Source organism: Salmo trutta, chromosome 9 (assembly GCF_901001165.1).
Source record: "Salmo trutta chromosome 9, fSalTru1.1, whole genome shotgun sequence".
Taxonomy (NCBI): Eukaryota; Metazoa; Chordata; class Actinopteri; order Salmoniformes; family Salmonidae; genus Salmo; species Salmo trutta.
In genome coordinates, this window is record NC_042965.1 from 47,278,923 (window position 1) to 47,302,387 (window position 23,465).

Genomic DNA, 23,465 nt, shown 5'->3' on the forward strand with positions numbered 1-23,465 from the left:
ATTCTCTGGACAACTAGTTGTAGATTTATCCTCTGTAGAGGCTCCAAACCACTTTGTTTTGTCGTTTCCAGGTCTGAGGGTCCTGTATTGTGTTTCTCTCTGCAGGTCTCGTTCCTGGAATTCTCCCAGTTTGCAGCATACGAGCTCTATGGGAAAGAGGAGGTTCCAGCAGGAGGCATCATCACAGGGATTGGCAGAGTCTCAGGGTGTGTAGAGTACTGTAAACACTAAGACGCTGTAGAGTACTGTAAACGCTGTAGAGTACTGTAAACGCTGTAGAGTACTGTAGATTACTGTAAACACTAGAGTACTGTAGATTACTGTAAACACTGTAGAGTAACTGTAGATTACTGTAAACGCTGTAGAGTACTGTAAACACTAGAGTACTGTAGATTACTGTAAACACTGTAGAGTACTGTAAACACTGTAGACACTGTAGATTACTGTAAACACTGTAGGTCACTGTAAACACTGTAAACACTAGAGTTGTAGAGTACTGTAAACACTGTAGAGTACTGTAAACACTGTAGAGTACTGTAGATTACTGTAAACACTGTAGAGTACTGTAAACACTAAACACTGTAAACACTAAACACGTAGAGTACTGTAGAGTACTGTAGACACTAAACACTAGAGTACTGTAAACACTAGGAGTACTGTAGACGCTAATGACGCTGTAGGTCCTGTAAACACTAGAGTACTGTAGGCCATGTAGACACTAGTAGTACTGTAAACACTAGAGTACTGTAGAGTACTGTAAACACTAAACACGGTAGAGTACTGTAGACGCTGTATGACGCTGTAGAGTACTGTAGACACGGTAGACTACTGTAAAACACTAAACACTAGAGTACTGTAAACAATAGAGTACTGTGAACGCTGTAGACGCTGTAGAGTACTGTAGACACTGTAGAGTACTGTAAACACTAGATAACTGTAAACACTGTAGATTATTGTAGAGCACTGTAGATTACTGTAAACACTAGATTACTGTAGAGCACTAGATTACTGTAAACACTAAACCTAGAGTCCTGTAGAGTACTGTAAACACCTGTAAACACTAAACACTTAGAGTACTGTAGCCACTAAACACTGTAGAGTACTGTAAACACTAAACACTGTAAACACTAAACACTAGAGTCCTGTAGACACTAGAGTACGTAAACGCTGTAGAGTTAGCTGATAACGCTGTAGAGGACTGTAAACAACTCAACACTGTAGAGTCCTGTAGGAGCACATAGAGTCCTGTAAGCACTAGAGTCCTGTAGACCTAGAGTACTGTCTCCAACGCGTTAGTAGACTGTAACGCTGTAGAGACTTGGAACCGCTGTGAGTACTGGTAAAACACTAAAACACTGTCTGAGTGTACTGTAAACACTAGAGTACTGTAAGACGCTGTAGACAGAGTCCTGTAGATCCTGTATACGCTGTCGAGTCCTGTAGAGTAATGGTATGACGCTTGAGACAGATACTGTAGACGTTGTAGACACAGGTCCACTGAACATGGTGTTTCCGACTCTTATCTTCCCAGTCATAATGCATTATGGTTCCGCAGTGCCTTTTTTTGTATCTAACTCATTCTGATTGGTCGTCTTCCCATCCAGGGTGGAGTGTGTTATTGTTGCTAACGACGCCACGGTGAAGGAGGCACTACTACCAGTCACAGTGAAGAGCACCTCCGAGCCCAGGAGATAGCCTCAGCAGAACCACCTGCCATGTATATACCTGGGTGAGTGCCCTCTCACTCTCTATACTGGTGGCAGCATGGGGATAGATAGCTGTGTTCTCAATGTAACACTCTCCCAGGGTTTGTCTCCTGTAGTGGACTCAGGAGGGGAAAGGACTCAGGGACTAGGGGGGGGTGATTTGTGATTGTGTGCCTCAGCAGTGAACTGAGGGACTAGGGGTTGATTTGTGATTGTGTGCCTCTGCAGTGAACTCAGGGACTAGGGGTTGATTTGTGATTGTGTGCCTCTGCAGTGGACTGAGGGACTAGGGGTTGATTTGTGATTGTGTGCCTCTGCAGTGGACTCTGGGGGAGCCAACCTCCCCAGACAGGCCGAGGTCTTCCCAGACAGAGAAACACTTTGGACGGATCTTCTTCAACCAGGCTCGCCTCTCCTCAGACGGAATAGCACAGGTAATGAATAGCACAGGTAATGAATAGCACAGGTAATGAATAGCACAGGTAATGAATAGCACAGGTAATGAATAGCACGGGTAATGAATAGCGCACGGGTAATGAATAGCACAGGTAATGAATAGCGGTGGTTATGTGTTATTCCAGATAGCGGTGGTGATGTGTTATTCCAGATAGCGGTGGTGATGTGTTATTCCAGATAACGGTGGTGATGTGTTATTCCAGATAGCGGTGGTGATGTGTTATTCCAGATAGCGGTGGTGATGTGTTATTCCAGATAGCGGTGGTGATGTGTTATTCCAGATAGCGGTGGTGATGTGTTTTCCAGATAGCGGTGGTGATGTGTTATTCCAGATAACGGTGGTGATGTGTTATTCCAGATAGCGGTGGTGATGTGTTATTCCAGATAGCGGTGGTGATGTGTTATTCCAGATAGCGGTGGTGATGTGTTATTCCAGATAACGGTGGTGATGTGTTATTCCAGATAGCGGTGGTGATGTGTTATTCCAGATAGCGGTGGTGATGTGTATTCCAGATAGCGGTGGTGATTTGTATTCCAGATAACGGTGGTGATGTGTTATTCCAGATAGCGGTGGTGGTTGTGTTATTCCAGATAGCGGTGGTGATGTGTTATTCCAGATAGCGGTGGTGATGTGTTATTCCAGATAGCGGTGGTGATGTGTTATTCCAGATAACGGTGGTGATGTGGTTATTCCAGATAGCGGTGGTGATGTGTTATTCCAGATAGCGGTGGTGATGTGTTATTCCAGATAGCGGTGGTGATGTGTTATTCCAGATAGCGGTGGTGAGTGTTAATTCCAGATACGGTGGTGATGTGTTATTCCAGATAGCGGTGGTGGTTGTGTTATTCCAGATAGCGGTGGTTGATGTGTTATTCCAGATAGCGGTGGTGATGTGTTATTCCAGATAGCGGTGGTGATGTGTTATTCAGATAACGGTGGTGATGTGTTATTCCGATAGCGGTGGTGATGTGTTATTCCAGATAGCGGTGGTGATGTGTTATTCCAGATAGCGGTGGTGATGTGTTATTCCAGATAACGGTGGTGATGTGTTATTCCAGATAACGGTGGTGATGTGTATTCCAGATAACGGTGGTGATGTGTTTATTCCAGATAACGGTGGTGATGTGTTATTCCAGATAACGGTGGTGATGTGTTATTCCAGATAACGGTGGTGATGTGTTATTCCAGATAGCGGTGGTGATGTGTTATTCCAGATAGCGGTGGTGATGTGTTATTCCAGATAACGGTGGTGATGTGTTATTCCAGATAGCGGTGTGATGTGTTATTCCAGATAACGGTGGGTGATGTTTTATTCCAGATAACGGTGGTGATGTGTTATTCCAGATACGGTGGTGGTTGTGTTGATTCCAGATAGCGGTGGTGATGTTGTTATTCCAGATAACGGTGGTGGTGTGTTTATTCCAGATACGGTGGTTGTGTGTTATTCCAGATAACGTGGTGCTGTGTGATTCCAGATAGCGGTGGTGATGTGTTATTCCAGATAGCGGTGGTGATGTGTTTATCCAGATAGCGGTGGTGATGTGTTATTCCAGATAACGGTGGTTGTGTGTTATTCCAGATAACGGTGGTTGTGTTATTCCAGATAACGGTGGTTGTGTTATTCCAGATAGCGGTGGTGATGTGTTATTCCAGATAGCGGTGGTGATGTGTTATTCCAGATAGCGGTGGTGATGTGTTATTCCAGATAGCGGTGGTGATGTGTTATTCCAGATAGCGGTGGTGATGTGTTATTCCAGATAGCGGTGGTGATGTGTTATTCCAGATAACGGTGGTTGTGTGTTATTCCAGATAGCGGTGGTGATGTGTTATTCCAGATAACGGTGGTTGTGTGTTATTCCAGATAGCGGTGGTGGTGTGTTATTCCAGATAGCGGTGGTGATGTGTTATTCCAGATAGCGGTGGTGATGTGTTATTCCAGATAACGGTGGTTGTGTGTTATTCCAGATAGCGGTGGTGATGTATTATTCCAGATAACGGTGGTGATGTGTTATTCCAGATAACGGTGGTGATGTGTTATTCCAGATAACGGTGGTGATGTGTTATTCCAGATAACGGTGGTGATGTGTTATTCCAGATAACGTTGGTTGTGTTATTCCAGATAGCGGTGGTGATGTGTTATTCCAGATAGCGGTGGTGATGTGTTATTCCAGATAACGGCTGGTGATGTGTTATTCCAGATAACGGTGGTGATGTGTTATTCCAGATAGCGGTGGTGATGTGTTATTCCAGATAGCGGTGGTGATGTGTTATTCCAGATAGCGGTGGTGATGTGTTATTCCAGATAGCGGTGGTGATGTGTTATTCCAGATAACGGTGGTGATGTGTTATTCCAGATAACGGTGGTTGTGTTATTCCAGATAGCGGTGGTGATGGGGTCGTGTACAGCAGGGGGAGCGTATGTCCCGGCCATGGCTGATGAGAGTATCATCGTCAGGAAACAAGGAACCATCTTCCTGGGAGGACCCCCTCTGGTGAGGACTAACATATTATAGATATTTAGCATTTAGAAAATGATGTATCTTTTCGGTGCTATCATGACATCCCTACTGTGTCCTGACATCCCTACTGTGTCCTGACATCCCTACTGTGTCCTGACATCCCTACTGTGTCCTGACATCCCTACTGTGTCCTGACATCCCTACTGTGTCCTGACATCCCTACTGTGTCCTGACATCCCTACTGTGTCCTGACATCCCTGCTGTGTCCTGACATCCCTGCTGTGTCCTGACATCCCTGCTGTGTCCTGACGACCCTGCTGTGTCACGACGACCCTGCTGTGTCACGACGACCCTGCTGTGTAGAACTGATGCGTTGTGTTGTTTTTCAGGTAAAAGCAGCAACAGGTGAGACAGTCTCTGCTGAGGATCTTGGAGGGGCGGATCTTCACTGCAGGTATCAGGCAGTATGACATCATGGTGGAGTAGGGGTCTGAGGGAACACAGTGTATTGTAGATATGTGGTAGTGGTGGAGTAGGGGCCTGAGGGAACACAGTGTATTGTAGATATGTGGTAGTGGTGGAGTAGGGGTCTGAGGGAACACAGTGTATTGTAGATATGTGGTAGTAGAGTAGGGGCCTGAGGGAACACAGTGTATTGTAGATATGTGGTAGTAGAGTAGGGGTCTGAGGGAACACAGTGTATTGTAGATATGTGGTAGTGGTGGAGTAGGGGTCTGAGGGAACACAGTGTATTGTAGATATGTGGTAGTAGAGTAGGGGTCTGAGGGAACACAGTGTATTGTAGATATGTGGTAGTAGAGTAGGGGCCTGAGGGAACACAGTGTATTGTAGATATGTGGTAGAGTAGGGGCCTGAGGGAACACAGTGTATTGTAGATATGTGATAGTAGAGTAGTGGTCTGAGGGAACACAGTGTATTGTAGATATGTGGTAGTAGAGTAGGGGCCTGAGGGAACACAGTGTATTGTAGATATGTGGTAGTGGTGGAGTAGGGGCCTGAGGGACACAGTGTATTGTAGATATGTGGTAGTGGTGGAGTAGGGGCCTGAGGGAACACAGTGTATTGTAGATATGTGGTAGTGGTGGAGTAGGGGTCTGAGGGAACACAGTGTATTGTAGATATGTGGTAGTGGTGGAGTAGGGGCCTGAGGGAACACAGTGTATTGTAGATATGTGGTAGTGGTGGAGTAGGGGCCTGAGGGAACACAGTGTATTGTAGATATGTGGTAGTGGTGGAGTAGGGGCCTGAGGGAACACAGTGTATTGTAGATATGTGGTAGTGGTGGAGTAGGGGCCTGAGGGCACAGTGTATTGTAGATATGTGGTAGTGGTGGAGTAGGGGCCTGAGGGAACACAGTGTATTGTAGATATGTGGTAGTGGTGGAGTAGGGGCCTGAGGGAACACAGTGTATTGTAGATATGTGGTAGTGGTGGAGTAGGGGCCTGAGGGAACACAGTGTTTGTAGATATGTGGTAGTGGTGGAGTAGGGGCCTGAGGGAACACAGTGTATTGTAGATATGTGGTAGTGGTGGAGTAGGGGCCTGAGGGAACACAGTGTATTGTAGATATGTGGTAGTGGTGGAGTAGGGCCTGAGGGAACACAGTGTATTGTAGATATGTGGTAGTGGTGGAGTAGGGGCCTGAGGGAACACAGTGTATTGTAGATATGGGGTAGTAGAGTAGGGGCCTGAGGGAACACAGTGTATTGTAGATATGGGTAGTAGAGTAGGGGCCTGAGGGAACACAGTGTATTGTAGATATGTGGTAGTGGTGGAGTAGGGGCCTGAGGGAACACAGTGTATTGTAGATATGTGTTAGTAGAGTAGGGGCCTGAGGGAACACAGTGTATTGTAGATATGTCGTAGTAGAGTAGGGGCCTGAGGGAACACAGTGTATTGTAGATATGTGGTAGTAGAGTAGGGGCCTGAGGGAACACAGTGTATTGTAGATATGTGGTAGTAGAGTAGGGGCCTGAGGGAACACAGTGTATTGTAGATATGTGGTAGTAGAGTAGGGGGACTGAGGGAACACAGTGTATTGTAGATATGTGGTAGTAGAGTAGGGGCCTGAGGAACACAGTGTGTTGTGAAATCTGGGAATGTAATGTTTTTAAAATTGTATAAACTGCCTGAATTTTGCTGGACCCCAGGAAGAGTAGCTGCTGGTTTGGGAGGAACTAATGGGGATCCATAATAAATCCCAGGAAGAATAGCTGCTGCCTTGACAGGAACTAATGGGGATCCATAATAAATACAAATACAGCATTGGTCTTTTCTGTGGTGGTAAAAAATACTCAATTGTCAAAGTAAATGCTTTACATCAAACTCCAAATATTAAGCAAACCAGACAGCACAATTTTGTTTTTTTTAAATTTATTTACGGACAGACGGCCATACTCCAACACTAGGACATAATTTACAAACGCAGTATGTGTGTTTAGTGAGTCCTCCAGATCAGAGGCAGTAGGGATGACCAGGGATGTTCTCTGTTTAGTGAGTCCTCCAGATCAGAGGCAGTAGGGATGACCAGGGATGTTCTCTGTTTAGTGAGTCCTCCAGATCAGAGGCAGTAGGGATGACCAGGGATGTTCTCTGTTTAGTGAGTCCTCCAATCAGATGGCAGTATAGGATGACCAGGGATGTTTCTTCTGTTTAGTGAGTCTCCAGATCAGAGGCAGTAGGGATGACCAGGGATGTTCTCTGTTTAGTGAGTCCTCCAGAATCAGAGGCAGTAGGGATGACCAGGGATGTTCTCTGTTTAGTGAGTCCTCCAGATCAGAGGCAGTAGGGATGACCAGGATGTGTCTATTAATAGGTGCCGGTATTGGACCTAATTGCTGTCCTGTCTGAGCATCTCAAAATGTAACTTTTGGTGTCATGGAAAATATATTGGAGTAAAAAGTACATCTATTCTTTAGGAAGGTAGTGGGGTAAAAGTTGTCAGAAATATAAAATAGTAAAAAAAAAATACCAAAAAGTATTTTTTTATTTAAATGACTTTCCAACACTGGGTTCTTCTATTAGTCAGTATGACGCGGTCCTAAATGGCCTAATGTCTACAATGGTCTCACCTTTCCTCTAAAAGATCAGGTTCGTTACACTGTGAAGGGTGCTACCCAGAACCTGACAGGGTTCTCCGGCTGTCCCCCATAGAGGAATAACTCTTTGGAGAGCCCTTTTTGGTGCCAGCTAGGAACACTTCTGGGTTCCATGTAGAATCCTTTTACATGGGTTCTACCTGGAACTGTATGAGTTAGGTATGGTAGGTACTGTATGGTAGGTACTGTATGGTATGGTAGGTACTGTATGGGTAGGTACTGTATGGTAGGTACTGTATGGTATGAGTTAGGTATGGTAGGTACTGTATGGTAGGTACTGTATGGTATGAGTTAGCTATGGTAGGTACTGTATGGTATGGTAGGTACTGTATGGTACCATGGAGCAGATATCAGTATGATATTGGGTTAGGTCTGGTTCCTCTATCCAGTGTTGATCCATGTTTGTTTCATGTTTCCTGTCCCACAGGAAGTCAGGTGTAACAGACCACTACGCTCTAGACGATAGCCACGCCCTTCACCTGGCTCGCAAAGGCATCCCGCAACTCAACTACACCAAAGAACATACAGGTGGGTTATAACCTCAACATACAGGTGGGTTATAACCTCAACATACACCAGAACATACAGGTGGGTTATAACCTCAACATACAGTGGGTTATAACCTCAACATACACCAGACATAGTCACTTGCTTTGATGTTTGCAGAGAACGACAGAGTGTTGCCCAGGGTCACGCCAAGGTTCTTTGAACTCTGGGAGAGGGGGGGACACTGTGAGTTGTGAACCGTGAATGGAGAGGTCCTTGGAGCGGGCAGGCCTTGGAGCGGGCAGGCCGTTCGCTGGGAAGAAGAGCAGCGCAATCTTGTTGATCTTGAGGTGTGGGCCGACATCCAAGCTGAGATATCTGCCAGGCAGAGATGCATGTCGCCACCTGGGTGTCAGCAGGGGGGGGGTTGGGGGGGGGGGTGGGGGGGGGGGGGGGGGGGGGGGGGGGGGGGGGGGGGGGGGGGGGGGGGGGGTGGGGGGGGGGGGGGGGGGGGGGGGGGGGGGGGGGGGGGGGGGGGGGGGGGGGGGGGGGGGGGGGGGTGGGGGGGGTGGGGGGGGGGGGGGGGGGGGAGGAAAGAGGCTCTGTGACATAGAGAAGAGCAGTCTTGGTTGAGTGACCCGTCTTGAAGAGGGACCCGTCTTGAAGAGTGACCCGTCTTGAATAGTGACCCATCTTGAAGAGTGACCCGTCTGAAGGTGACCCCGTCTTGAAGCCTGACTGGTTTAGGGGGCCAGAAGATCATTCTGAGAGAGTTGACCAAGACAGAACGCTCAAGTGTTTTTGGAAAGAAAATATAAACCCCACCAAAATATAGACGGCATTACAGGTCTATCGTTTTGATGTCAAGGAGTTGTTGGTTTCTTGTGTAGCTAATGTTTGTTCGATTTTATTTTCATTTCTTTTCTCAGAAAACAATTATGAAAGAAAAAGAGATTTGGTCATTGAAACATGAGGTAGTTTTGTTGCTCTTCTCCTCTTCCTGCCCCTCTATTGACGTGATGTTATGGACCTGGTGTGTTGCCAGGTGACCACTGAGCCCCCCGAGGCTCCTCTCTACCCAGCTGAGGAGCTGTATGCATCGTAGGAGCCAACCGTCAAACGCAACTTTGATGTCAGAGAGGTACTTCCCCACGTTTTATTATGTATTTATTACGGGAGTCCAAGGGGAATGGATGAGCTAAAACAATATTGTACTAGTTCATTGTATTATTATTGTTATTATGGAGTCCAAGGGGAATGGATGAGCTAAAAACAATATTGTACTAGTTCATTGTTATTATTATTGTTATTATTATTGTTATTATGGGAGTCCAAGGGGAATGGTATAGCTAAACAATATTGTACTAGTTCATTGTTATTATTATTGTTATTATTATTGTATTACGGGGAGTCCCAAGGGGAATGGATGAGCTAAAACAATATTGTACTAGTTCATTGTATTATTATTGTTATTATTATTGTTATTATGGGAGTCCAAGGGGAATGGATGAGCTAAAACAATATTGTACTAGTTCATTGTTTATTATTTGTTATTATATTGTTATTATGGAGTCCAAGGGGGAATGGATGAGCAAAACAATATTGTACTAGTTCATGTTATTATTATTGTTATTATTATTGTTATTATGGAGTCCAAGGGAATGGATGAGCTAAAACAATATTGTACTAGTTCATTTTATTAATTATTGTTGTTATTATTATTGTTATTGTTATATGGGAGTCCAAGGGGAATGGATGAGCTAAAACCCTATTGTACTGGTTCATTGTATTATTAATTTATTATTATGTTATTATGGGGGTCCAAGGGGATGGATGAGCTAAAACCCTATTGTACTGGTTCATTGTTATTATTATTGTTATTATGGGGGTCCATGTCCCAGAGGGGCATTTAAATGGACTGTTAGGGTTGTGTTTATAATATATCTATCTGTGTTCTACTGTGTGATTGCCAGGTGATAGCCAGGATTGTCTGATGGCAGCCGGTTTGATGAGTTCAAAGCCTTCTACGGAGATACAGTGGTCACAGGTGAGTACTAGGCTGGTCACTATCAGTTTCTACTACCTGGGGGTTTAGGCTGTCACTATCAGTTCTCTACTACCTGGGGGTTTATGGTGGGTCCCTATCAGTTTCTACTACCTGGGGGTTTAGGCTGGTCCCTATCAGTTTCTACTACCTGGGGTTTTAGGCTGGTCACTATCAGTTTCTACTACCTGGGGGTTTAGGCTGGTTACTCAGTTTCTACTACCTGGGGGTTTAGGCTGGTCACTATCAGTTTTCTACTACCTGGGGGTTTAGGCTGGTCCCTATCAGTTTCTACTACCTGGGGGTTTGGTGGCACTATCAGTTCTACTACCTGGGGGTTTAGGCTGGTCACTATCAGTTATACTACCTGGGGGTTTAGGCTGGTCACTATCAGTTTCTATACCTGGGGTTGTTTAGGCTGTCCCTATCAGTTTCTACTACCTGGGGGTTTAGGCTGGTCACTATCAGTTTCTACTACCTGGGGGTTTAGGCTGGGTAGGCTGGTCCACTATCAGTTTCTACTACCTGGGGTTTAGGCTGGTCACTATCAGTTTCTACTACCTGGGGTTTAGGCTGGTCACTATCAGTTTCTACTACCTGGGGGTTTAGGCTGGTCACTATCAGTTTCTACTACATGGGGGTTTAGGCTGGTCACTATCAGTTTCTACTACCTGGGGGTTTATACTGCCTGGGGTTGGGGGTTTATGGTGGTGGGGTTGGGGGTTATATGGTGGTGGGGTTGGGGGTTATACTGCCTGGGGTTGGGGTTTATACTGCCTGGGGTTTTATACTGCCTGGGGTTGGGGGTTCTATACTGCCTGGGGTTTATACTGCCTGGGTTTGGGGTTTTATACTGCCTGGGGTTTCATAAGGCCTGGGGGTTGGGTTTTTATACTGCCTGGGGATGGGGGTTTGATACTGCCTGGGGTGGGGGTTTATACTGCCTGGGGTTGGGGGTTAGTAATGCCTGGGGTTGGGGTTATACTGCCTGGGTTGGGGCTTTATACTGCCTGGGGTTGGGGTTTATACTGCCTTGGGTTGGGGGTTTATACTGCCTGGGGATGGGGTTTATACTGCCTGGGGATGGGGGGTTTATACTGCCTGGGGATGGGGGTTTATACTGCCTGGGGATGGGGGTTTATACTGCCTGGGGTGGGGGTTTATACTGCTGGGGTTGGGGTTTATACTGCCTGGGGTTGGGGTTTATACTGCCTGGGGTTTATACTGCCTGGGGTTGGGGGTTTATACTGCCTGGGGTTGGGGGTTTATACTGCCTGGGGTTGGGGGTTATACTGCCTGGGGTTTATACTGCCTGGGGTTTATACTGCCTGGGGTTTATACTGAGCTTCTGGGGTTGGGGGTTTATACTGCCTGGGTTGGGTTTATACTGCCTGGGTTGGGGTTTATACTGCCTGGGGTTTATACTGCCTGGGGTTGGGGGTTTATACTGCCCTGGGGCTTGGGGTTTATCCTGCCTGGGTTGGGGGGTTTATACTGCTCTGGGGTTTTATACTGCCTGGGGTTTATACTGCCTGGTTTATACGCCTGGGGTTTACTACTGCCTGGGGTTTATACTGCCTGGGTTTATACTCCCTGGTTGGGGGTTTATACTGCCTGGGGTTGGGGTTTATACTGCCTGGGGTTTATACTGCCTGGGTTTATACTCCCTGGGGTTTATACTGCCTGGGGTTGGGGTTGGGGTTTATACTACCTGGGGTTGGGTTTATACTGCCTGGGTTGGGGTTTATACTCCCTGGGTTTTACTCCCTGGGGTTTATACTGCCTGGGGTTGGGTTTATACTGCCTGGGGTTGGGGTTTATACTGCCTGGGGTTGGGGTTTATACTGCCTGGGGTTTGGTTTATACTGCCTGGGGTTTTATACTGCCTGGGGTTTATACTGCCTGGGTTGGGGGTTTATACTACCTGGGGTTTATACTGCCTGGGTTGGGGTTTATACTGCCTGGGGTTTATACTGCCTGGGGTTGGGGTTTATACTGCCTGGGGTTTATACTCCCTGGGGTTTATCCCCGGGGTTTTATACTGCCTGGGGTTGGGGTTTATACTGCCTGGGGTTTAATACTGCCTGGGGTTTATACTGCTGGGGTTTATACTGCCTGGGGTTTATTACTCCCTGGGGTTTATACTGCCTGGGTTTATACTGCCTGGGGTTGGGGTTTATACTCCTGGGGTTATACTGCCTGGGGTTTATACTGCCTGGGGTTAGGGTTGGTGAACCCCAAGTAGTCCTATTTTCCTCCCTTGCGCTGCAGCTCTCTACTTCCTCTGATACCACTGATCTGTGAGGAGAAGGGTTGTATGTGTTGGTGAAGCGTATAACCACTCATGTCATAGCTGGCTCCTTAGCTAAGGCGTCATTACGACGAAGGAAGTTTGCTACAGCGTTTAGTGCAACTAAGCAGAGAACACTTACTTGCCAGCACATGCTTTGATCGCCGCCAACGGTAGTTGGCGCCCTACGCATAGCCTACAGTAAGCTAGACTATATTAATTACATCCAGTAATTTAATTATTCCAAATTTTTGCCCAACAAAATTAAGAAAAAGACAGTTTACATTTTCACTGGACTATCCACATAAAGACAGCTATTAATTAGAATCATTGCCTCTAATTTAACCGAGAAAAATGTGTGTCATTGAGACCACCTCAATTTCATTTAGGATCAAAACAAGACTACTGTGTTGGCTACATTGTATCATATCATTTAAAACTCTTATGTTTCAGGAAATGGCAGTTACAGGTTTTTAAAAAGCTAAGCTAAATGCTCCAACTTCCTGAGGGGAAATTGACTGACTCCTTCCTGATCTTCCCCTTGTCAACCTAAGGCCTACTTAGAACCACAAATCTTAGGGAGAGCCCTGATTTTACATTTAAAACGTTTAACATTTAACTATATATAAAAAGGTATGTGGACATGCCTTCAAATTAGTGGATTCGGCTATTTCAAATCAAATTTGTCACGTTTGCCGAATGCAACAAGTGTAGACCTTACCATGAAATGCTTACTTACAGCCCTTAAACAACAATGCAGTTCAATAAATAGAGTTAAGATTTCCTAAATAAGTAAAAAATATAATAAAAAGTAACACAACTTGAAACTCCTACCCGCCCCGTTGATTTGAATGGGGGGCCTGTTCGGCCCTCCTTTTTCCTGTAGTCCATGATCAGCTCCTTTGTCTTGCTCACGTTGAGGAAGAGGTTGTTATGCTGGCACCACACTGCCAGGTCTCTGACCTCCTCCCTATAGGCTGTCTCATCGTTGTCGGTGACCAGGCCTACCACTGTTGTGTCGTCTGCAAACTTAATGATGGTGTTGGAGTCGTGCCCGGCCGTGCAGTCATGAGCGAACAGGGAGTACAGAAGGGGACTGAGCACCGCACCCCTGAGGGGCAACGTGTTGAGGATCAGCATGGTGGAAGAGTGTTACCTACCCTCACCACCTGGGGGCAGCCCTTCAGGAAGTCCAGGATCCAGTTGCAAAGGGAGGTGTTTAGTCCCAGGGTCTTTAGCTTAGTGATGAGCTTTGAAGGGCATTATGGTGTTGAATGCTGAGCTGAGGTCAATGAATAGCATTCTCATATAGGTATTCCTCTTGTCCAGATGGGAAAGGGCAGTGAGGAGTGCAATAGAGATTGCATCATCTGTGGATCTGTTGGGGTGGTATGCGAATTGGAGTGGGTCCAGGGTTTCTGGGATGATGGTGTTGATGTGAGCATTGACCAGCCTTTCAAAGCCCTTCATGGCTACCGACGTGAGTGCTACGGGGCGGTAATAATTTAGGCAGGTTACCTTCGCTTTCTTGGGAACAGGGACTACGGACTTGGTCAGGGAGAGGTTGAAAATGTCAGTGAAGACACTTGCCAGTTGGTCCGTGCATGCTCTGAGTACACGTCTCGGTAATCCCTCTGGCCCCGCGGCCTTGTGAATGTTTAAAGGTCTTGCTCACATCGGCTATGGAGAGCGTGATCACACAGTCGTCCGGAACAGCTGGTGCTCTAATGCATGCTTCAGTGTTGCTTGCCTCGAAGCGAGCATAAAAAGTATTTAACTCGTCTGGTAGGCTCGCGTCACTGGGCAGCTCGCGGCTGGGTTTCCCTTTGTAGCCCGTAATAGTTTGCAAGCCCTGCCACGTGACGAGCGTCAGAGCCGGTGTAGGATTTAATCTTAGTTCTGCATTGACGCTTCGCTTGTTTGATGGTTCGTCTGAGGGCGTAGTGGGATATCTTATAAGCGTTCGGATTACTGTCCCGCTCCTTGAACGCGGCAGCTCTAGCCTTTAGTTCGGTGCGGATGTTGCCTGTAATCCATTGCTTCTGGTTGGGAAATGTATGTACGGTAGGGACGTTGTCAATGCACTTATTGATGAAGCCGGTGACTGAGGTGGTATACTGCTCAATGGATGAATCCCGGAACATATTCCAGTCTGGGCGAAACAGTCCTGTAGCATCCATCGTCTGACCACTTCTGTATTGAGCGAGTCACTGCTACTTCCTGCTTTAGTTTTTGATAGAATTATGGTCAGATTTGCCAAATGGAGGGCAAGGGAGAGCTTTGTATGCGTCTCTGTGTTTGGAGTTCAGCCACACCTGTTGGTGACAGGTGTATAAAATCGAGTACACCGCCATGCAATCTCCATTGACAAACATTGTCGGTAGAATGACCTTACTGAAGTGCTCAGTGACTTTCAACGTGGCACCGTCATAGGATGCCACCTTTCCCAACAATTTAGTTTGTCACATTTCTGTCCTACTAGAGCTGTCCCCGGTCAACTGTAAGGGCTGTTATTGTGAAGTGGAAACGTCTAGGAGCAACAACAGCTCAGCCGCGAAGTGGTAGCCCACACAAGCTCACAGAACGGGACCGCCGAGTGCTGAAGCACGTAGCGCGTAAAAATCATCTGTCCTCGGTTGCAACTCTCACTACCGAGTTCCAAACTGCCTCTGGAAGCAACGTCAGCACAAGAACTGTTCGTTGGGAGCTTCATGAAATGGGTTTCCGTGGCCGAGCAGGTGCACGCCTAAGATCTCCATGCGTAATGCCAAGCGTCGGCTGGAGTGGCGTAAAGCTCGCCGCCATTGGACTCTGGAGCAGTGGAAACTCGTTCTCTGGAGTAATGAATCGCTCTTCAATATCTGGCAGTCTGACAGACAAATCTGGGTTTGGCGGATGCCAGGAGAGCACTATTTGCCTCAATGCATCGTGCCAACTGTAAAGTTTGGTGGAGGAGGAATAATGGTCTGGGGCTGTTTTCCTTAGTTCCAGTGAAGGGAAATCTTAACACTACAGCATACAATGACATTCTAGACAATTCTGTGCTTCCAAATTTGTGGCAACAGTTTGGGGGAGGCCCTTTCCTGTTTCAGCATGACAATGCCCCCGTGCACAAAGCGAGGTCCATACAGAAATGGTTTGTCAAGATCGGTGTGGAAGAACTTGACTGGCCTGCACAGAGCCCTGACCAATATTAATGACCATGATTTTGGAATGAGATATTGGACTAGCAGGTGTCCACATACTTTTAGTCATGTGGTGAACATCTACAGTACAGAACCTTAAAATACATCCAGTATGTGGATATAACCCTGCATGTCTTGAGAGAATGCTTTGTGTTGTTGAAGTACAGGTGTGGTGTTGAAGTACAGGTGTGGTTAGACCTGTGTGTTGTTGAAGTACAGGTGTGTTGTTGAAGTACAGGTGTGATTAGACCTGTGTGTCGTTGAAGTACGGGTGTGGTTAATTCCGTCTCCTGTCTGTTCCCAGGGTTCTCCAGGATATTTGGGTACCCTGTTGGAATCATTGGTAACAACGGAGTCCTGTTCTCAGAGTCTGCTAAGAAAGTAAGTTTACGCAGGTTGAGGAAGTTGATCTGACACATGATTATAGACTAGGATCTTTTTAATTCACAGTAAATCACTATGTACATAATGAGTTCTGCATTACTGCGTTCCAGGCAACTCATTTCATAGAGTTATGCTGTCAAAGAAATATTCCACTTATCTTTCTACAAAACATCACGGGTAAGTACAGACGAGATTGATTCCTTCTACAAGACATGGCTGGCAGGGTGTATGAAGTTCAATGTTTAATTTTTTTGTTTTGTGTTCTGACCCTGTGTCACTCTCACTCTCTGTCCTCCTGTCCCTGTCCTCCCCCCTCTCTCTCTGTCCCTGTCCTCCCCCCTCTCTCTCTGTCCCTGTCCTCTCTCTCTGTCCCTGTCCTCTCTCTCTGTCCCTGTCCTCCCCCTCTCTCTCTGTCCTCCCCCTCTCTCTCTGTCCCTGTCCTCCTCTCCCTCTGTCCTCCTCTCCCTCTGTCCCTGTCCTCCCCCTTCTCTGTCCCTGCCCTCCCCCCTCTCTCTCTCTCTGTCCCTGTCCTCCCCCTCTCTCTCTCTGTCCCTGTCCTCCCCCTCTCTCTCTGTCCCTGTCCTCCTCTCCCTCTCCCTGTCCTCCTCTCCCTCTGTCCTCCTCTCCCTCTGTCCCTGTCCTCCCCCTTCTCTGTCCCTGCCCTCCCCCCTCTCTCTGTCCCTGTCCTCCCCCTCTCTCTCTCTCTCTGTCCCTGTCCTCCCCCTCTCTGTCTCTCTCTGCAGGCTTCATGGTGGGCAGGGAGTACGAGGCAGGTGGCATCGCCAAGGACGGGGCTAAGATGGTCACAGCGGTTGCGTGTGCCAACGTGCCCAAGATCACGGTGATCATCGGCGGCTCGTATGGAGCGGGCAACTACGGCATGTGTGGCAGAGCTTACAGGTATACCCTACACACTACATAGTATACCCTTCATACTACATAGTATACCCTACACACTACATAATATACCCTACACACTGCATAGTATACCCTACACACTGCATCGTATACCCTACACACTACATAGTATACCCTACACACTACATAGTAAACCCTACACACTACATAGTATACCCTTCACACTGCATAGTATACCCTACACACTACATAGTATACCCTACACACTACATAGTAAACCCTACACACTACATAGTATACCCTTCACACTGCATAGTATACCCTACACACTACATAGTATACCCTTCACACTGCATCGTATACCCTACACACTGCATAGTATACCCTTCACACTACATAGTATACCCTACACACTACATAGTATACCCTACACACTATAGTATACCCTACACACTGCATAGTATACCCTACACACTGCATAGTATACCCTACACACTGCATAGTATACCCTACACACTACATAGTATACCCTACATAGTATACCCTACACACTACTTAGTATACCCTACACACTACATAGTATACCCTACATAGTATACCCTACACACTACATAGTATACCCTACACACTACTCAGTATACCCTACACACTACATAGTACACCCGCCACACAACATAGTATACCCGACACACTACATAGTGTACCCTACACACTACATAGTATACACTATCTAGTATACCCTACACACACTACATAGTATACCCTACACACTACCTAGTGTACCCTACACACTACATAGTATACACTATCTAGTATACCCTACACACACTACATAGTATACACTACATAGTATACACTACACACCACACACTACACAGTATACCCTACACACTACATAGTATACCCTACACACTACACTGTATACCCTACACACTACACTGTATACCCTACACACTACATAGTATACCCTACACACTACATAGTATACCTTATACACTACATAGTATACCCTATACACTACATAGTATACCCTACACACTACATAGTATACCCTACATAGTATACCCTACACACTACCTAGTATACCCTACATAGTATACCCTACACACTACTTAGTATACCCTACACACTACATAGTATACCCTACATAGTAGACCCTACACAGTATACCCTACACACTACATAGTATACCCTACATAGTATACCCTACACAGTATACCCTGCACACTACATAGTACACCCGACACACTACATACACTACATAGTATACCCTACACACTACATAGTATACACTACATATTATATAGTATACCCTACACACACTACATAGTCTACACTACATAGTATACCCTACACACTACATAGTATACACTACACACCACACACTACATAGTCTACACTACATAGTATACCCTACACACTACATAGTATACACTACACACCACACACTACATAGTATACCCTACACACTACTTAGTATACCCTACACACTACATAGTATACCCTACACACTACATAGTATACCCTACACACTACATAGTATACCCTACACACTACATAGTATACCCTAAAAACTACATAGTATACCCTACACACTACATAGTATACCCTACACACTACATAGTATACCCTACACACTACATCGTATACCCTACACACTACATCGTATACCCTACACACTACATCGTATACCCTACACACTACATCGTATACCCTACACACTACATCGTATACCCTACACACTACATAGTATACCCTACATAGTATACACTATAGTATACACTACATGGTATACCCTATACACTACATAGTATACCCTACATAGTATACCCTACACACTACATAGTATACCCTACAGGGTATACCCTACACAGTATTCCCTACACACTACATAGTATACCCTACCTAGTATACCCTACATACTACATAGTACACCCGACACACTACATAGTATACCCTACACACTTAGTATACCCTACACACTACATAGTATACCCTACATAGTATACCCTACACAGTATACCCTACACACTACATAGTATACCCTACACAGTATACCCTACACAGTATACCCTACACACTACATAGTACACCCGACACACTACATAGTATACCCTACACACTACATAGTATACACTACACACTACATAGTATACCCTACATAGTATACCCTACACAGTATACCCTACACACTACATAGTACACCCGACACACTACATACACTACATAGTATACCCTACACACTACATAGTATACACTACATAGTATATAGTATACCCTACACACACTACATAGTATACACTACATAGTATACTCTACACACTACATAGTATGCACTACACACCACACACTACATAGTATACCCTACACACTACATAGTATACCCTACACACTACATAGTATACCCTACACACTACATAGTATACACTACATAGTATACACTACATAGTATACACGACATAGTATACCCTATACACTACATAGTATACCCTACACACTACCAAGTATACCCTACACACTACATAGTATACCCTACACACTACATCGTATACCCTACACACTACATCGTATACCCTACACACTACATCGTATACCCTACACACTACATCGTATACCCTACACACTATACCCTACACACTACATCGTATACCCTACATCGTATACCCTACACACTACATCGTATACACTACATAGTATACCCTACACACTACATAGTATACCTTACACACTACATAGTATACCTTACACACTACATAGTATACCTTACACACTACATAGTATACCCTACACACTACATAGATACAGGTCTTAATGACAGGTCTTGTCAAGCTTACGGGTATATCCAATATGTGTTCCCCAACTTGTGGCCCGGGGGAGTTTATCTGCCCCCCTAAGTACTGAGCGAAAAATAAACAAGTGGAATTTTCATTGTTGGACATGAGAGTGTAAAAACACCAGGAAATCAGCTCACAAGGGATTTTTAATTTACGTGTGTGTTCCCACACATAATAGAGACGGAAATGTAAAAGCAAGGTTTGAAATGATTTTGTTTTAGTCTAACATTTGTTTTGGGGATTCTTGCGGTCAATTTGAAGTCTAGAAATGTATTTGTAATTATGTTCTGGCACCCCGACCATCCATGCAAGAAAAACCCTACACACTAGCCTTCCCTGTAGCTCAGTTGGTAGAGCATGGTGTTTGCAACGCCAGGGTTGTGGGTTCGATTCCCACGGGGGACCAGTACAGAAAGAAAATGTATGAAATGTATGCATTCACTACTGTAAGTCGCTCTGGATAAGAGCGTCTGCTGAATGACTAAAATGTAAACAAACAAAAAAATAATGTAAATGTTTAAAAAATTGTCGTGCGACTGAATCTAGTTGATGATCCCTGCCCTATATGGACAGAAATATTTTACTGAAGGTTGGTCCTAGGATTAGGCCCTTCTTTCCTGGTAGCTAGAGGGACCTTTGGTTCCTCATGTACATTAAGCAAGATGTCTCCTCCTCTGCTCCAGCCCCCGGTTTCTGTACATGTGGCCCAACTCCCGTATCTCTGTGATGGGTGGAGAGCAGGCTGCCACCGTCCTAGCTACCATCACTAAAGATCAGCGGACTAGAGAGGGCAAGGAGGTGAGTAATACTCCACCATACCCCAGTGGATTAACATCTAGACTAAAGACCAGCGAGGATAGGAGGTCAGTATTACTCCACCATACCCCAGTGGATTAACATCTAGACTAAAGACCAGCGAGGATAGGAGGTCAGTATTACTCCACCATACCCCAGTGGATTAACATCTAGACTAAAGACCAGCGAGGATAGGAGGTGAGTAATACTCCACCATACCCCAGTGGATTAACATCTAGACTAAAGACCAGCGAGGATAGGAGGTCAGTATTACTCCACCATACCCCAGTGGATTAACATCTAGACTAAAGACCAGCGAGGATAGGAGGTGAGTAATACTCCACCATACCCCAGTGGATTAACATCTAGACTAAAGACCAGCGAGGATAAGAGGTCAGTATTACTCCACCATACCCCAGTGGATTAACATCTAGACTAAAGACCAGCGAGGATAGGAGGTCAGTATTACTCCACCATACCCCAGTGGATTAACATCTAGACTAAAGACCAGCGGACTAGAGAGGATAGGAGGTCAGTATTACTCCACCATACCCCAGTGGATTAACATCTAGACTAAAGACCAGCGAGGATAGGAGGTCAGTATTACTCCACCATACCCCAGTGGATTAACATCTAGACTAAAGACCAGCGAGGATAGGAGGTCAGTATTACTCCACCATATCTCAGTGGGGTCCCCGTGGAGAGGTTTGGATCGACTGGGGGTCCCTGAGGGGAAGGTTGGATCAGGCTGATCTAGGCTGTTACAGGACTAATATAACCAATGTTTCTTGTTCAGTTCACAGCAGAGCAGGAGGCCGCCATGAAGGAACCCATCGTCAAACGGTTTGAAGAGGAAGGAAGCCCGTACTTCTCCAGCGCAAGGTGAGATATCAGCATCACCCAGTATATGATGCATGGTTCAAAAGGCGGTCTATGATGGCATTATTAATGTGCTTATAATGAATTATGAAGAGTATCTCAAATCAAATTTGATTTGTCACAGGCACCAAATACAACAGGTGTAGTAGACCTTACAGTGAAATGCTGAATACAACAGGTGTAGTAGACCTCACAGTGAAATGCTGAATACAACAGGTGTAGTAGACCTTACAGTGAAATGCTGAATACAACAGGTGTAGTAGACCTCACAGTGAAATGCTGAATACAACAGGTATAGTAGACCTCACAGTGAAATGCTGAATACAACAGGTGTAGTAGACCTCACAGTGAAATGCTGAATACAACAGGTGTAGTAGACCTTACAGTGAAATGCTGAATACAACAGGTGTAGTAGACCTCACAGTGAAATGCTGAATACAACAGGTGTAGTAGACCTCACAGTGAAATGCTGAATACAACAGGTGTAGTAGACCCCACAGTGAAATGCTGAATACAACAGGTGTAGTAGACCTTACAGTGAAATGCTGAATACAACAGGTGTAGTAGACCTCACAGTGAAATACTGAATACAACAGGTGTAGTAGACCTCACAGTGAAATGCTGAATACAACAGGTGTAGTAGACCTTACAGTGAAATGCTGAATACAACAGGTGTAGTAGACCTTACAGTGAAATGCTGAATACAACAGGTGTAGTAGACCTCACAGTGAAATGCTGAATACAACAGGTGTAGTAGACCTCACAGTGAAATGCTGAATACAACAGGTGTAGTAGACCTTACAGTGAAATGCTGAATACAACAGGTGTAGTAGACCTCACAGTGAAATGCTGAATAAAAGCACTTAACCAACAATGCAGTTAAAAAAATAATAATAATAATAAAATCTATTGTGAGTTTTAGCGTATGTTTCCTTATCTTCCATGTTCTGTTTGTCTCTGCCCGTCTGTGTAGGCTATGGGATGACGGTATCATCGACCCGGCTGACACCCGTCTGGTTCTGGGAATGAGTCTCAGTGCTACACTCAATGCCCCGACACAGAGGACACGCTTCGGAGTGTTCCGGATGTAAACATCCACAGGACAGACTAAACATCCACGGGCCCACTAGAGGACAGACTAAACATCCACGGGCCCACTAGAGGACAGACTAAACATCCACAGGCCCACTAGAGGACAGACTAAACATCCACAGGCCCACTAGAGGACAGACTAAACATCCACGGGCCCACTAGAGGACAGACTAAACATCCACAGGCCCACTAGAGGACAGACTAAACATCCACGGGCCCACTAGAGGACAGACTAAACATCCACGGACCCACTAGAGGACAGACTCTGGAGCCAGTCTGTACTGTAGAGTCTACAAGGACTGTATCCTGTATGCGATGTCCCAAAATGGAACCCTATTCCCTATATAGTGCACTACTACCCCATGGGCCCTGGTCAAATGTAGCGCACTATGTAGGGAGGCATTTGGGACAATCATGAATTTTGTAGAACCAGTATATTGTACAACCCCAGGCAGTGTTGTCCGTAGTGTGTGTGTGTGGTGACTGACCATAGAAGAATAATTTGTTCTGGAAAAGCTATTAATTAAACTGTCAGCTTTGTTCAACTGTATCTGTATTCTGTAAGGGGGACATTCACACAACTCTGACTTCAGCATAAATCATTAATCAGTGTCAATAAGGAGACTTCTGATAAAGTCTGAGATAAGTAAGATAAGTAATCGAACCTCAAGTCAGAATACTAAGTGTCCTCCTTAATCACATTCAGTGCCTGTTACTCCTTCTGATATGGTCAAACATCAGGATTCATATCACATCGCCTCTGGGAGTCTCTTTCTAACTAACTGTTTTTAATTTTGTTGTATGTTGCTTCAATTTTCTCCAGATTTGGATTACCGTTCTGGTGTTCACCAATTAAATGAATTGACCACACATGGAAA

The 23,465-nt window shown here is 45.6% G+C and overlaps 1 pseudogene; it reads left to right on the forward strand.

The window, feature by feature from the left end:
* The first annotated feature begins 90 nt into the window (after window positions 1-90).
* On the forward strand, window positions 91-23,465 carry LOC115199686 (methylcrotonoyl-CoA carboxylase beta chain, mitochondrial-like; annotated as a pseudogene).